Here is a 14,990-nt window from a genome sequence, read left to right as displayed (position 1 = left end):
CATCATCCTCTTCATGCATGTTGTCTTACTCCAAGCTGTATAGGCTCGAAAGCCTACTACCAATTAAGCATATTAGGTGATGTGCATCTCTGTAATGAGAAGGGGTGTGGTCTAATGACATCAACACCCTATATCAGGTGTGCATAATTATTAGGCAACGTCCTTTCCTTTGGCAAAATGGGTCAAAAGAAGGACTTGACAGGCTCAGAAAAGTCAAAAATAGTGCGATATCTTGCAGAGTGATGCAGCAGTCTCAAAATTGCAAAGCTTCTGAAGCGTGATCATTGAACAATCAAGCGTTTCATTCAAAATAGTCAACAAGGTCGCAAGAAGCATGTGGAAAAACCAAGGTGCCAAATAACTGCCCATGAACTGAGAAAAGTCAAGCGTGCAGCTGCCAAGATGCCACTTGCCACCAGTTTGGCCATATTTCAGAGCTGCAACATCACTGGAGTCCCCAAAAGCACAAGGTGTGCAATACTCAGAGACATGGCCAAGGTAAGAAAGGCTGAAAGACGACCACCACTGAACAAGACACACAAGCTGAAACGACAAGACCGGGCCAAGAAATATCTCAAGACTGATTTTTCTAAGGTTTTATGGACTGATGAAATGACAGTGAGTCTTGATGGGCCAGATGGATGGGCCTGTGGCTGGATTGTTAGAGGGCAGAGGGCTCCAGTCCGACTCAGACGCCAGCAAGGTGGAGTTGGAGTACTGGTTTGGGCTGGTATCATCAAAGATGAGCTTGTGGGGCCTTTTCGGGTTGAGGATGGAGTCAAGCTCAACTCCCAGTCCTACTGCCAGTTTCTGGAAGACACCTTCTTCAAGCAGTGGTACAGGAAGAAGTCTGCATCCTTTGTCATGGTCTACGGTGGGTGGCTGGAGTTTCCATTAGGCTCCTGAACTGACCTGGGATCCGCCCCTGGGCAGGGCCAACTCCAGCTCCTGCACACCTGGAGCCTATTGCAGGCAATCAAGCCAGAGGGATTTAAACCACACATCGATGTTCACTCACTGCCAGTTTGTCATCAACCCATGTTGGTAACAGGTCTTGTGCTTCAAATTCTCGCTGTGATTTATCTTACTAACAAAGACTCTTTTGTACTACAGTTGCTGTACCCACCCTGGCTCACACTCCACTTCCGGACTCGGGATACCTAGTGATCATTCTGGAAATCCCTCTGTGCCTCACCTGCCTGCCCTCCTGCCATCACACTCCATCTGGAGCCCCGGATCTCAGGTCAGCCTTTCCACGCCACTCAGCCTCCCCTGGATCTTCATCACCCCCCTCTCAAACACTCCAGGTCCCTAACTGCAAGTAAGAATTGCTGCTCTTATACTGGCCACTTCTGAGCTGCCTTCACTACCTGCCTAACTCCTATATCCTCTTCCCTCAGTGTGACTGTTCCCCACTCAGCTCCGTTCCGCTTCTCAGGCCTCGTTCCCTCGCCCTAGCCACGTTCCCCTGGGCACGCCACACCAAGGCTCCACGTCTCGTCATTTTCTGTCTTTGCCACGTTTCTTTTTTTTTTTTCCCCTTTGCACTTAACCGTAATAAACTGTTAAATCATCTACTGTCTCCGCTCTGGGTTTCTGCACCTGAGTCCTATTCAGTACCGGCCATCCGTCGCCGTGACATCCTTCAAGAAAAACATGATTTTCATGCAGGACAATGCTCCATCACACGCGTCCAAGTACTCCACAGCATGGCTGGCAAGAAAGGGTATAAAAGAAGAAAAACTAATGACATGGCCTCCTTGTTCACCTGATCTGAACCCCATTGAGAACCTGTGGTCCATCATCAAATGTGAGATTTACAAGGAGGGAAAACAGTACACCTCTCTGAACAGTGTCTGGGAGGCTGTGGTTGCTGCTGCACAGATCAAAACACTGACAGAATAGAATAGAATAGAATTCAACTTTATTGTCATTGCACATGCACAGGTACAGGGCAACGAAATGCAGTTTGCATCCATCCAGAAGTGCTTAGTGATATAGATATATTACAATATATATTAGCAATAATATAGATATGTGAGTATATTACAGAAATGGGTCTATTATGGTATGTTATAATGTACACGGTATGAAGTATGTTGTGAATATTCTATAACTATAAGTATGTACAGGCTGTAGTGAGTACAAGCTATGTACAGGATATGAACAGGATATAAATATGAAAAACTATACAGAATATGAAATAAATAACTTTACAGAATCTGGGATATACAGCTATACAGAAATGGGAACTATGCAAGTTGTAAACAGTTGTAGGATTAAAAATTATCGAATGTACAGAATGATTATTTACACAGAGCTATACAGTAGTGCAGTTAAGATAAGTGAGGGTGTAGATAGTTTCTACAGAGGCTATATAAAGTGCTAGTGGTTGTGAGTGGTGGTTCAGTCCATGTTATTATTGTGTTTGAGGGTACAGTTGTCCATTGTGGGTGTGTGTATGTTCAGTCCATGAGTTTAACGTGGGTCAGATGTCAGGAGGCAGAGTTCAGGAGTCTGACAGCTGTGGGGAAGAAGCTGTTCCGGTACCTGGTGGTCTTAGTCCGGAGGCTCCTGTGGCGCCTCCCAGAGGGCAGGAGGGTGAAGAGTCCATGTGATGGGTGACTGGGGTCTTTGATGATTTTCCCAGCCCTTTTCAGACACCGCTTCCTGTAGATGTCTTTTATGGCAGGAAGTGGTGCTCCGGCGATGCGCTGGGCAGTTTTCACGACCCTCTGCAACGCCTTCCGGTCCGAGGCAGAGCAGTTCCCGTACCAGACTGTTATACAGTTGGTCAGGATGCTCTCGATGGTGCAGCGATAGAAGTTCACCAGGATGTCTGAGGACAGGTGGTTCTTCCTCAGAGTCCTCAAGAAGAAGAGGCGCTGGTGAGCCTTCTTGACCAGCTTGGAGCAGTTGGTCGTCCAGGTGAGATCCTCGGAGATGTGGACTCCCAGGAATCCATGGATGGCAGGCTTTTGAGGGTCCTTGCAAAGAAAGCTGGCTATATTGGTCGCTGATTTGTTTTTGTTTTGTTTTTGAATGTCAGAAATGTATATTTGTGAATGTGCACAGCAACAATTAACACTGGAGAGTGTCTATATGGGTCCACACCTCTGAGTGTTAAATACAACATTGTTGAGTGTTAAATTAACACTTTTGACAGTGTTATATGTTTAAAAGTAACCTAGTCAGTTTTGAAGATTAACAAAGACTAACACTGAGCAGTGCTGATTTTCTAACACTGGAGGAAAATAACTCAAAATGTTAGAAATATTCCAGTGTTAATTTAACACTGGAGATTTTGCTGTGTGGAGATGTTATATTGGTTTCACTGGTAAAAATAAATAATTGAAATGGGTATATATTTGTTTTTTGTTAAGTTGCCTAATAATTATGCACAGTAATAGTCACCTGCACACACAGATATCCCCCTAAAATAGCTAAAACTAAAAACAAACTAAAAACTACTTCCAAAAACATTCAGCTTTGATATTAATGAGTTTTTTGGGTTCATTGAGAATATGGTTGTTGTTCAATAATAAAATTATTCCTCAAAAATACAACTTGCCTAATAATTCTGCACTCCCTGTATTATGTTTATTGATGATTTAAACCAAGGGAAGAATGTGTAGAGCAAACAGGATGGGACCTAAGATTGAACCCTGAGATATCCCACAGCAAAGAGCTTCTGTTGAAGAATAGTTTCCAATGGTGACAGAGAATAATGTGTTTTTGAAGTATGAAGTGCACCACTGTCTTCTCCATAGTAATGCAGATGTTAGTGGTAGCTCATCAGAATATGTAATAATTTCAAGATAATTTCTAGCATCATGAATCCCCACAACATTTTCTAGTGTATACTGTTAGCTGACAGTGTTGCTGACACTGGTCGCAGCTAAGCCTGCACACCGAGAGTCATTGGCACTATTAGATTCAATAGAATAATCACAAATTCCATAGACAAAAAGCAATATGTGGCTGGGTTATTCATAGACTTGACAAAGGCATTTGACACTATAGATCATGATATATTAAGAAGAAAACTGGAACGTTATGGTGTCAGAGGGGTAGCTTTAGATTGGGTCCGGAGTTATTTAGGTGACAGGAAGCAGTTTGTGAAATTAAATGGTAGTTGCTCCTTATGTATGAACATTGCTTGTGGTGTACCCCAAGGGTCAGTTTTGGGTCCAAAATTATTCAACTTGTACATTAACGACATATGTAAAGTGTCCAAAGTATTAAAAATGGTTCTCTTTGCTGACGATACAAAATTTTTTGCTCTGGTGATGATCTGCAGAACTTATTGGAGGATATGACTAATGAAATAAGTAAAGTGAAGTTCTGGCTTGATAAAAACAAATTATCATTAAATTTGAATAAATCTAAACTTATGTCATTTGGAAATAGTAGTTTAAATATAAATGCTAAGATTAAATAAATGGTGTTGATATTGAAAGAGTCAGTGAAAATACATTTCTGGGGGTATTACAGTTTTTCTCGATTGCTTAAACACTATAACCAGGCCTCTAAACTAAAATTTCAAAACCGTAACGCTATTGTTCAAAAAGCTCACCCATTTCCCTGAACTATAAACACTATTCCCTGCTTTGACACATGACTCAAATTTGGTGAACTGTTACTGCAAAACTCTACACACAAATCCCTACATTTTACAGTGCTTACACCATGTAGTCATTTAGAAAGCACTAGCATGCAATAATGTTAACTTAAGTCAGCATAGCTTGAGCTCAATTAGCACACAATTAACCAGGTGGAAACACTAGGAGTCAAAATTTAGCACACACCAATCAGAACCTGCGATGGATAGATAAAAGGGCCAAAGTCAGCTCATTCAGGTTTGAAACAATGGATCCAAAGAGATGCAAAGGAAGAGGACGTGGTGGAGAAAGAGGATGTGTTGAAGGAGGAGGACGTGGTGGAGGAAGAGGACATGGTGAAAGAGGAGGACGTGGTGAAAGAGGAGGACGTGGTGGAAGAGGAGGAGGAGGTGGTCTAGGACAACAGGAAGGTGGTGGAGGAGGAGGAGGACGTGGTGAAGGAGGTGGAGGTGGAGAACGACGGCGACAAGGAAGGGGAAGAGCAAGGGCAAGAAGACAGTCAGTCTCGGATGAAATTCGAGCCACTTTAGTTGACCATGTCCTTGTCCATGGGATGACTATGAGGGAGGCTGGGCAACGAGTACAACCGAATTTGAGTCGCTTCACTGTTGTCTCCATCATCAGAACCTTCAGGGAGGAAAACAGGTAGGTGTACTTGCAGTAAGACTGCTTTGTACAGTAACGTTTAAGTTACTGAACTTATGTGTCTTGAGTATGTTTCCATTATTTGCCTGTAAAATGAATGTGTGACAGTTACAGTAATGAGTGCTTCTATTTTTGTAGGACACAGAGACGACCACCTGGTGGAGGCAGGTTAAGGCTTTTGTCGGAGGAGCAAGAGAGGGAACTTGTAAACATGGTAATTGCAAATAATGTAATCCGCCTGCAAGAGATTCAAAGGAGAGTGATTGAGGATGATCATCTTTTTAGAGGCATAAATGCCGTCAGCCTCTCCACAATTGACCGCATCCTCCGAAAGAATCAATTCCGGATGAAACAGGCATACCGAGTCCCTTTCGAACGAAACTCTGACAGAGTGAAAAACCAACGTGTGGAATATGTTCAGGTATGAGTTTTGATACTGTATAAAGTATTGTGTACCATCACAGCATGGCAGTTTATGCTGCCATTTCAGCACTCTTGAACTGTGGTTCAGGGTACCGATTGACTCTACTGTGTTATGTGTTTTGCAGAGAATCTTTGAGATTGAAGGACGGCCTGTTCCCCATGAAATAATCTTTGTGGATGAGGCAGGTTTTAACCTGACCAAAAGAAGGAAAAGGGGGAGGAACATAATTGGCCATCGGGCTATTGTAAATGTCCCTGATCAGCGTGGGGGGAATGTCACTATGTGCGCAGCCATCAGCCAACGAGGGGTACTCCACCGCCATGCCGTACTAGGACCCTATAACACTATGCTTCTCCTTGCTTTTCTTGATGGTTTAAGACAACATATGTTCCAGCTGGACTACAGGGAACCAGCACAGCCAGAGCAGCCTCACTACGTTGTTGTGTGGGATAACGTCAGCTTCCATCGCGCTGCTCTGGTTCGTGACTGGTTTACCAATAACCCAAGGTTTTCTAATATCTTTCTGCCTGCATACTCTCCCTTTCTAAACCCGATAGAGGAGTTATTTTCGGCATGGCGGTGGAAAGTGTATGACCGAGAACCTTATGTCCGTGTTCACCTCCTTCAGGCCATGGAAGAGGCCTGCCTAGACATATCAGTAGATGCATGCCAGGGGTGGATCAGGCATGCAAGAGGATTTTACCCCCGCTGCCTGGCCAGGGCCAATATAGCCTGTGATGTGGATGAGATTCTCTGGCCTGACCCAGACCAAAGACAAGATGCTGAGGTGGGATAATGTTTCTGGTGTGTGTTGTACTGTATAGTACATGAATGACAATGTGCCACTGTACACACATTGGTTGTGTCTTTTGTGTTTATCATGTGACAAGGGTTTTGAAGGGGAGAACCATAAGCAACCTATTTGTTTTGGAACTATTGTTTTGAATTAATTGTACCAGTGTGCAAAACTCTGTTGTGGTGTGTGTGTTTTTGAGGGCTTGTGTTTGATGTCTGAGGGCAAAGTTTGGTTTTTCAGCAGGAGTGAATAGTTTTGGGTGTAGAGCTTCATTTTGACCTGGAAATAGGATGTTTGGGAAATTGAGTGAGATGTTATGGATTTGTGTTTACAGTTGTGAGGATATGAGGCGTAGTTTCAAGAAATGTGTTTTAGCAATCGAGAAAAACTGTAATAGATGAAAAATTTAACTGGAGAGCTCACGTAAGATATATTCATTCCAAAGTATCATGTAGCATTGCAATACTAAACGAGGCAAAACAGGTATTCGACAGAACATCACTTCATATTCTATACTGTTCACTGGTTTCACCGTACTTACGCTATTGTGCAGAGGTCTGGGGCAATAACTATAAAACCACATTACATTCACCTTTTACTCTTCAAAAAGCAATTCGAATCATCCACAATGCAGGTTATAGGGAACATACAAACTCACTATGTTTGCAGTCTGAAATATTGAAAATTGACAATCTAGTGAAATTCCAAACAGCACAAATTCTATTCAAAGCAAAAAATAAAGAACTGCCAGGTAATATTCTGAGTATGTTTTTTTTTTTGAAAGAAGGAAGCTATAATTTAAGGGTTTTTTTTAACTTCAAAACAGGGAAGGTACGTACTACAAGAAAAGGCTTTTGTGTTTCTGTTCATGGAGTGAAACTGTGGAACAGTCTGAATATGGAATTAAATCAATGTCAAAGCATAAAACTGTTCAAAAAGAGTTATAAAAATATGATCTTCTCAAACTATAAAGAAAAGGAAATTAAATGAATGTCTCTATTAAAAAAAAATCATGATGTGATATTATAGTATATAGTATATCAGAAATCTGTTCACTATTTTTATTACAAATTATATCTGTAAGGAAGCTGACTAAATATTAACTGATAATTTATGGCAAAGGGGTGGGATTAAATAACTGTTTACTTCTTCCCACTCCCTTTCAACATGTAAATTAATCAAAACATTTTTTTGCATGTGTGTAATGTGTGTGTGAATGGGTGGATGACTGGGTGTGTAAAGCGCTTTGGGGTCCTTAGGGACTAGAAAAGCGCTATACAAATACAGGCCATTTACCATGTATTTTGTATAGTATTTTTTTCTCTCTTATTTTCTTTTCTAAATGTACCTGTATATTGTTCACATGTTTGAAATAAATTACCACCACCAACAACAACAGATGGCCTCCCCTCCCAGGAAGAAACCTGTCGGAGGTTTCATCCTGTTAAAAGGTTGTTTTCCCTTCCCACTGTTGCCAAAGTGCTTGCTCATAGGGGGTCATACAATTTTGGTTTTTTTTCTCTGTATGCATTATTGTATTGGCGACTGTAGTTGTGATTTGGCGCTATATAAATAAAACTGAATTGAATTGAATTGACACTGCCCCATCCTGTGATAGGCCATATTCTTTTTTAAAAGTACATCCCTCTTCTTTTTGTAGTTTGTGAGATCACACTGAATCAAATGGTAGGTGGTCCAAAAATTACGTTATCAGCTTCTTATTTTTTAAGGGCACTTTATTGTCTGTTTTTGGTAGTTTTATGCTTTAAAAGGGTGCTCTACTCAGATTTCTTAACGTAAAATATTCAGTTTGAGCTTAGAAAGTACTTTTTTTTAAGGCTTAGCAGTAGCAATTAGAAACATATGGGAATTTAACAAGCAGAGAGTTTTATTATTGGAAGGAAAGGATCCAGGATTTTTTTGGAGCTTGTCTCATATAAGCACTAAAAGCCAAGATATTTTGGCCTCTGCTGGATAACGTTTAACATTTTTATTATGAAATCTGTCTCTCAGTCCCCCAACCTCATTAAATCAGTAAACATGTCATTTAACAACGCTTCAGTAATAGCATAATTAAAACTGATACAAAAAAATTGTGAATAATACCACTTTGAGGAATACAATTAAAAGGGTTGTGTGTCCATACTTCAAGTGAAAAAAAAGGTCATCTCAAAAGAAATTTTCATTGTGCGAAGAATGATGACTCATCACTATTCGATGTGAACGTGCTTGTCAGATTGTCATATTGGAAATATTACACCAAAAAAGTTTGAGGGGAGGGTATTTCATATCTGGTTGTATTATTCAACAAGCATTGTAGTTAAACGTGCTGACAGCTTTCATCTCACAGTGAACAAATCACGCCACGTTACATTAAAACCACTGACGAACAGTGTACTATCACTAATTAGTTGTATGCACAGGTAATCAAGTAATTACAAATGTTTCTATGGCACTTTAACCAATTACAGTTTGATGAGATTTTATTATTCATTTTATATTGTTCATAATATGATTAAGGGTCTCATTAAGCATTGATTATGTTCCCCTGAAGTAGGTTGTTAACAAAAAGAGCTTGGTTTCAAAAAACTGAAATGAGATATTGGTTTTGAGGCACAAATGTTACCGACAAAGTTACTAAAAACATTTACAAACAACAACCAAATACAATCAAACCCAAAAAACAACCCACAAGCCACTTGTGACTTTTTTTTTTAATCAGTTGATTTTATACTTTACATGGCTGAGTAGCTGCTTTGCTGAAAAGCTTTACATTGATTTGCTTTTATGTGGAGCTGGAATTCACATCACAAAAGATTATAAACAGTGCTTCTATGATTGTATGATTTGCAAGTGATTGCCTTTAATTACAGCTTGAGCCAAATATAGACGATGCATCTAAAAAGTGTGTCATTGGTAAACTAAAACAGCTTCTAACTACCTAATCAACTGCTCATGTCAGTTTTTTTCTGGAGGTAAACTGCAGAGAAGCAATTTCTGCCTCATTATTAAAAATGTTGACATTTACGGTGCAAGTTCCATCGAAAGTTAATTACCTTCAGTGGCTTAAATCTCTTTAGGTAATACAGAATACTTTGTCTTTTACGAAACCTCTTCTTCTCTTGACACAAAATCCAATTTAGTGGAAGGGAAGAGACTTAGACATTCCATGTAATCTTTAATAACAATATATCTTAAAATATGTTGTGCTTCAGCAAGTTATTCTGGGAAAGGGTTGGAACTAACTGTCACAGGTGTTCTCCCAAGAAAAACATAGCATGCATGTGTGCGTGTGCTTTTTGATCTCTTTATGAGAAGATAACCATGAAAAATTCCATAAGGACACTGTAATGACTCTTATCAGTTTCTGCGCTGCTTCACTCATCTGATTTATTCAGCAGTTAATACATATAAAAGGATCCGTAGTCGTATAAAGTGAATTTGCCTTTTGTTCCAGATTAAATGAGTTTTAATTCAATTTATTTGTTTAATTACACTATTCATGGGTTAAAATAAAACCATCCATCCATGGAGGTAGAAACCAATGGCTTTGATCAAAGGAAAAGCAATATTTGGTTTGCATTTGTGTTCAGCAAATCAATATCACAATCTGTAACTTTGCTTTCTTCATATGCACATGAATATTAGCATTTTTCTGTAAGCTCCAAGTGCTCACAGAATGTGAATGCAGCCACAATTAATTATGTTACCTCTTGTCTTGTTTTAACTACAAAACATAAGGTAAAAATTTATGGAACCCACATCGTATGTATTGTGGTATGTGAATGGGTTAACTCTAACTCTGGGATTCTTCCCAGGGTACCTGCCCTTTACCTGATCTGGAGACCGTGGGGAGATGGTTGTGTTAAACTTTTTAGTCCTTCTTTAGTCCCATGTTTGAGTCCTCTTTAGTCCCTCGTATATGACAAAATGATATGTTCAGTAAATGAACTCTGCAGACTCTGATCTTGTTCTGCAAGGAGTCCTGCTTGGTAAACATGACTAGGTATGACCCAGTAAGACTCACTGATCTTCAGACAGCTCAGTTGCACCTATTTGATAGATGGTTCCAAGATGATCTACCTTGTGAATCTGTTGTAGAGCAATAAGGTGGGCTTTGTCCAACACACTTCTAAATTTTACAACTAAGTCCTTTTTCGTATTAGTTTCAAGAACAGCCAAAGTAAATAGCCCTGATTCTGCAGGTTACAGTGTTCAGTCTGCATTAAGGGAGAAAGAGTGTTGTGATCTCCCCGATCTTCTTGACACTTATTTCCATTTTAATTACAGTAGATGACCACAGTTGCGAGCACTGAAAGTTGAAGAATTACAACTCCAAGAGCCAGGTGACTTCAGACAGGGTCGATTCTAGGATGAGAGCTTTGGGGGTGCTGAGCACCCAGAGAGCTGCCCAGCCAGGCTAGATAAACTTTACTCGTCACGATGAGACGTCTGTTCGTCTCTGTTATCAGTCATCATAATTTTGCCATCTCTGTTCAAACCTGCAAATTTCTTTATTAAATTCATCAAGTCTCTCTGTGCCTGGGTCCTCATCACAAAACATGATATCACTGTTTTGTACATTTTGTCACAATTTAATCCCCACATTAGTGAAAGAAAGGCAAAAAACTTTTTTGAAAAGTCTGTAACAAAACCATCAAATCTGATCAAGGTTATTTAAATGCTGCAAAAGAAGAATGGATTGGAATAAAAAAATAAAATAAAATACATATCCTAACCTTAATTACTGGGGGAGAATAATGAATGATGCTCATAGTGAGTAAAAAGTAAACTGGGTGCATTTTTTGGACAGAGATTCATTTTTAATGTGGATGCATAATATAATGCAGATACATAAAATGCACTCCAAAAATAGAAGAGTCTTTGAAATGTACAAATGTACAAAATATTAATTAAAAAAAAAAGGCAGCTTTGCCTATGGTACAATGTATACTATGTATGAAAAGATCTTTATTGCAGATACTACTATGGCTCTGCAGATTTTTTTATTTTATTTTAACCTATTTCGCCTCACCTTGAGGTTGGCAAATGTGTCTATCACTTTTGGTGGCCAACTCTCTCAAGCAGTTTAACGGTTTCTGTTTTGCTTGTCACTATTTCCTGTAGTGCTGGGCGATATGGCAAAATATTTATCACGATATGAATTATTTTATATAACGATAACGATATATATCACGATATACCACCTGACCTGTGGTCATTTGCAAAGTACGCAGTCGGTAAACAGCGAGCGCAGAGGGTGCAGTCTTTGTTAATGAAATGGATAGTTGCTCATGTAGGGCTGCGTATCTCTGCTCATCCATAGTTCAGTCGTCAAGGCATAATGCACGACACTGCAAACATCCTTCTCTGCTTTGGCCCGGCATGCGTCATTAGTTATTAATTACATTAATATGAAAAAAAAAAAAAAACACTATTAAGATCACTAATAAAAAAGTCCTCTGTCAGTGTACTTTCAACCAAAAGGCAAATAACCAAACCACATGAACATCTAATAAAATATATATTTATTGAAACACTGATCCAACATTATTCTTTATTGATGGATCATTTGATCTTACACTTTTACACCCGACTTTTCAGTTATTTATTTGTAAAAAATGTTTGGAAATCATGTATGATTTTCGTTCCACTTCTCAAGTGTACACCACTTTGTATTGGTCTTTCACGTGGAATTCCAATAAACCTGATTCATGTTTGTGGCTGTAATGTGACAAAATGTGGAAAAGTTCAAGGGGGCCGAATACTTTTGCAAGCCACTGTACCTAACTATATAAAGAGTAACTGCAGGTTAAATGCAGCTAACATGTCCTGTTTTAAGCCAGGCACTCACACCTCCGCTCCGCTGCGTCTCAGCCACGTTCGCTCTGCAGAAAGGGCGCTAGAGCCAGAGTAGGGGAGAAGCGAGCTGGAACAAACCATTTTTTTGGAGGGGGGGGGGGTAAAACATTACTTCTCAACCAAGTACTGCATGCTTTTTATATTTTTAGTAGTGTGTCACAGCAAATACTGTCAAAAAAAGTAAGAAATCTTTGGGGGTGCTTTGATTAATTTTGGGGGGCAAAATGGGCTAAAACACCCCTGACTTCAGACCTGGATTGAGTAAGCTGTCAACTCCATGACCTCCATAGCAACCAGTCTTCCCTCACTCCTCATTGTGTATGGTCCAGGATGGGCCGATTTTTAAAAAGAAAATGAACAAAGAACACTTGTTGCACTCCCGACACTTCAGTAAAACTTCTCTATGGTACAGGAAGTGCCCAAATTGGCTTTCAGAGGTAAAACAAATTTCTTTTATTGTAGCTAGACGCAGCTAACATAGCTTTACACCACTTAGTGATGACAGTAATAATATTGTCTTCAAATATCGTTTCATTGTTCACCCTCTGAAAATCTTTGTAAAGGTCTTTTTAGCTGAACATTTTTAGCTGGCATTCTTTGCTTGTCATCTTAATAAGATCTCACAAAAGAAATGGCACTGACATGGATAGGGTTTAAGCTAAAACCTCATAGAATATTTCAAATGTGTCTCTCACTGCTCATTCATCAGGCAAGAATTTCAAATGACAGAGATGGCATTTACTAATTTTATAGATGGGTCATTACCATAATTCTAAAATAAAATAACTAACATAAAGGGTCATTAATAACATTCTTTACAATTGGTGTCTTGGAAACCTACTGGCTATGCTCTTTGCACCACACAGAATTTATTAGTAGCAACATGATCAATGGGACAAATAGGCTGACAGATGCTTCAAGCCCACATACACTATATGTAATAACTGGACTTGTTACGTTCTGATGGCAACCTATCACTGACATTCACTGAGCTCCTGAGAGCGATCTTTTCTTTGACAAATATTGCAATACTTGTAAAAGCCTTATACATGCCTAGGTGCTTGAATTTATACAGCTGTGTCCTTGGAAGTGATAGGAACACCCGAAAACAATAATCTGGATCGGTGAGTGTTGGCAATATAGCGTATGATTTAAATGTAAGACTACTATCAGCAGTAATTTTTTAACTGCCCAATATTCTTGATAATATTACAAGTGGGAGTATTAATCAGTAAGTCTAACATTTTTACTTTTGCAAGATGCCCTTGGTATGCCATAGAGTATCATCTTCAGCAACTCATTCTGAATGTAGCTACTTGAAAGTCAGATCCTTCCTTCCATTGTTATGTTGGTGCTGATCTTCCAATTTTTCTTGTCACTGCTGACTGTATGAGACTAAATAGAATACTAAGCAACTGATAACTAATCCGTCATTTTTTGCAACATTAATCCACAGCAGCAAATTCCCGTTCAGTAAACATGACCAATGACATTAAGTTATTTACATATGTTAGCATTTTACTTAAGGTTTATTATTTCAACACAACTTTTCTTTTTGACAAAAGCTAAAAAGAATCCATGTAAACATTCTTCAGTGACTCCTGAATATCCTTTTTGTCCATCTGGCAGTTGATGAAGGTCAAGGATAGCGGGGAAAAGAGGAAAACTGTCTCAACTGACTAACATGATCTGTGGTTACATCTGTATTCCTCTAACCTCACATGCTAGGCTTGTGATATCCGGCTCCTTGGAGGCCAGTGTAAGCCTTTGATTCGGAGGTGCTTCTTCCCTCTGGGTGGTGGGCTGCTCTACAAAGTCATAACACAGCACAATAGGTTCCTTGTTGTCAGATGATTAGGCAGACTTGTGTGTGTGTGCGTGCACATGCATGTGTGTTGACTAGTTTGTCTGACAGCGGTTTCAAATAACAATAGATGTCAGAGCCAGTGAATAAGTAGTCTGACTGGCAGAGCCTTTTGTTTTCCAGACCTTTTCAATATCGCGTGGGAATGTCACTGTGTTGACTGGGGATTTGCCAGAAGGGGCACATATTGGGAAGAAAAGTGAGCTTTAGTGACTTTAAAAAAAGCTTTTCACATATTTGTCTCTCATCTAAAATGAGTTGGCTTTATTTTGTTTGTTGTGTATGCTTGTGTGTGAATTCGCTCAGTATGAGTGATGGGTTATTGTTAATGACAGACTGTGTGGGCACCAGAGACAGACAGGTGGATGGTTAGCTTTCTCTTTCACACACTTTTCTTTGCTTCTACCAGCATCCTGCCAAACTCACAGTTAACACATCTTTGTGGTGACTGATCTCCCTTTCTTTTGTTACTCATGTGTAGTTCTTGTTATTTCACCAAAAAAAAAAAAATGCACCCAAAACATGTCTAGAAAGGAAAATGATCATAGCAAATGCTAAATTTTCATGTTATTGTTTTATTGCATGTTTGCGGCAACTCCTCTGGCATTATTAACGCTCAAGCAGCAGCAAATTAGGTCAGCAAGGGGCAGGGGAATCACTACATTGAAGAAACCCCGTTTTAAAGACAAAAGAGAAGCGGAGAAAGAAAAGCAAAAAAGGTGAATGTGACTAATTAAATTAGACATAGCTTAGCTTGAGGGCTGCTATGGGGAAGAA

At 39.6% G+C, this 14,990-nt stretch overlaps 1 long non-coding RNA gene across 1 annotated transcript; it reads left to right on the top strand.

Annotated features, from left to right (window-relative positions):
• Nucleotides 1-867: 867 nt before the first annotated feature.
• LOC143419208 (uncharacterized) lies at nt 868-1,535 on the top strand. Its single transcript, XR_013099188.1, has 3 exons — nt 868-1,040; nt 1,114-1,321; nt 1,401-1,535. It is a non-coding gene; the product is annotated as an uncharacterized LOC143419208 (long non-coding RNA).
• The last annotated feature ends 13,455 nt before the right edge of the window (nt 1,536-14,990 follow it).

Source organism: Maylandia zebra, linkage group LG6, assembly GCF_041146795.1.
Source record: "Maylandia zebra isolate NMK-2024a linkage group LG6, Mzebra_GT3a, whole genome shotgun sequence".
Classification (NCBI taxonomy): Eukaryota; Metazoa; Chordata; class Actinopteri; order Cichliformes; family Cichlidae; genus Maylandia; species Maylandia zebra.
The sequence above is the reverse complement of the archived record's forward strand: the minus strand, read 5'-3'. Positions and strand labels throughout refer to the sequence as shown.